This window comes from Bos javanicus, unplaced genomic scaffold, assembly GCF_032452875.1.
Source record: "Bos javanicus breed banteng unplaced genomic scaffold, ARS-OSU_banteng_1.0 tig00000070_1, whole genome shotgun sequence".
NCBI lineage: Eukaryota > Metazoa > Chordata > Mammalia > Artiodactyla > Bovidae > Bos > Bos javanicus.
Window position 1 is genome coordinate 354,503 of NW_026893708.1, and position 2,731 is coordinate 357,233.

A 2,731-nucleotide genomic window follows, 5' to 3' on the forward strand; every position below is an offset into this window, starting at 1 on the left:
CCCCTTCGTGTTGACTTCATTCACAGGGTGGAGTTCGGAGAGGTGTCCGGGCATCGGGTTCTTATCAAGAGGGGACCGGGAAATCGGGGTCCTACGGAATGTGGAACCACCCACGAGGCCACGTCTGGAATGTCTTCGTGAGACCGGCCTCATCCTGAGGTGCGACCGGAAGGTCGGGAACCCCTTCCAGACAAAGCAGGGGAGTCGACCCTCCTGTCCAGATCAGGAGGGGAGAAAGGGCTCAGAGGAGGGGGTGCCGGAAAACCTCAGTGTTCCTCTCGAGGGAGACCGGGATTTCGGGGAACTTTGTGGGTCGCATCAAGGGTGCCAAGTGCCCTTTCGACCTCCAATTCCTAACGTGGGACTTCTCCTGAGGCGCTGTAGCGGGAAAGGGCTTCATCTTGCGATGACGGGGGAGCCACGTGGTTTTTCTCGAGTTACGGCGGGATTCTCGAGTTACGACGGGGAATTCAGGCTGCCTCTTGTGTTGGCCCAGGCAAGTCCAATCTTCCATTCGAGTTGCGAAGGAAAGCTGGGGATTGCTCTCGAGTGACTGCAGGGCCAATAGACCTCATCTAGGCTTGTGTCCAGAAGCCAATGTTCCTCTCCAGGGGCGACAGGGATCTCGGGGTTGCATTCCAGACGCACCCGGGGAGACAGGCATTCATCTCGAGTGGAAGCAAAGAACCCCGCTCTGCTCTCGAATCGCGACGGGTATCTCTTGGAGCTCACTGGGTGGACTCAAGGGAGTCAAGCCTCCTGAGGCGTTTGGAGAGAGGTCGCGAGATTGGTCTCTAGGCCATGCAGGAGACGAAGGCCCTCATCTCTCGATGACGGGGGAATCTCGGGGTTGTTCTCGAGCGGCGGCCCCAGTGTGCGGTTTCTCACGAGGTACGACGGCGAGGTCAGTGAGCCTCTCGTGGGGCGCCAGGGAAGTCGGGTCTCCATGCGAGTGGCGAGGGGAGCGCGTCATTGCTCCCGAGCCATGGTAGGGGAATCTGGCCTCGAGACGTGTTGAAGAAGGTCTCTCGAGGTCTTTCCGGGTTGAGGCAGGAAACCCTGGGTTCCCTCGACTTGTGCAGGTGACCTCAGGGGGCTTCTCATGGTGGCTCTGAGAAGCCAGGGAAACTGGAGGTGGGAGGGGCCTCTCGGGACTCCACTGGGTTTGGTGCATTGGAAGAGGGCCTCATCTCCAGTTGAGGCAGGAACCGCAGGGTACCTCTGATTTCAGACTCCGATCGCAGGGTCCCTGCAGACTGGGGACAGGAGAGTCAGGCCTCGTCTTGGGTTGAGGCATGGAACTCCGCTTGCCTCTCGAGATGTCCCCGGGGAGAGAGGCCGCTTGTCGAGCTGTATTTGGAACCTGGGGTTTTTTCCGAACGATGCACGGAAAAACTGCCCCTTCGTGTTGACTTCATTCACAGGGTGGAGTTCGGAGAGGTGTCCGGGCATCGGGTTCTTATCAAGAGGGGACCGGGAAATCGGGGTCCTACGGAATGTGGAACCACCCACGAGGCCACGTCTGGAATGTCTTCGTGAGACCGGCCTCATCCTGAGGTGCGACCGGAAGGTCGGGAACCCCTTCCAGACAAAGCAGGGGAGTCGACCCTCCTGTCCAGATCAGGAGGGGAGAAAGGGCTCAGAGGAGGGGGTGCCGGAAAACCTCAGTGTTCCTCTCGAGGGAGACCGGGATTTCGGGGAACTTTGTGGGTCGCATCAAGGGTGCCAAGTGCCCTTTCGACCTCCAATTCCTAACGTGGGACTTCTCCTGAGGCGCTGTAGCGGGAAAGGGCTTCATCTTGCGATGACGGGGGAGCCACGTGGTTTTTCTCGAGTTACGGCGGGATTCTCGAGTTACGACGGGGAATTCAGGCTGCCTCTTGTGTTGGCCCAGGCAAGTCCAATCTTCCATTCGAGTTGCGAAGGAAAGCTGGGGATTGCTCTCGAGTGACTGCAGGGCCAATAGACCTCATCTAGGCTTGTGTCCAGAAGCCAATGTTCCTCTCCAGGGGCGACAGGGATCTCGGGGTTGCATTCCAGACGCACCCGGGGAGACAGGCATTCATCTCGAGTGGAAGCAAAGAACCCCGCTCTGCTCTCGAATCGCGACGGGTATCTCTTGGAGCTCACTGGGTGGACTCAAGGGAGTCAAGCCTCCTGAGGCGTTTGGAGAGAGGTCGCGAGATTGGTCTCTAGGCCATGCAGGAGACGAAGGCCCTCATCTCTCGATGACGGGGGAATCTCGGGGTTGTTCTCGAGCGGCGGCCCCAGTGTGCGGTTTCTCACGAGGTACGACGGCGAGGTCAGTGAGCCTCTCGTGGGGCGCCAGGGAAGTCGGGTCTCCATGCGAGTGGCGAGGGGGAGCGCGTCATTGCTCCCGAGCCATGGTAGGGGAATCTGGCCTCGAGACGTGTTGAAGAAGGTCTCTCGAGGTCTTTCCCGGGTTGAGGCAGGAAACCCTGGGTTCCCTCGACTTGTGCAGGTGACCTCAGGGGGCTTCTCATGGTGGCTCTGAGAAGCCAGGGAAACTGGAGGTGGGAGGGGCCTCTCGGGACTCCACTGGGTTTGGTGCATTGGAAGAGGGCCTCATCTCCAGTTGAGGCAGGAACCGCAGGGTACCTCTGATTTCAGACTCCGATCGCAGGGTCCCTGCAGACTGGGGACAGGAGAGTCAGGCCTCGTCTTGGGTTGAGGCATGGAACTCCGCTTGCCTCTCGAGATGTCCCCGGGG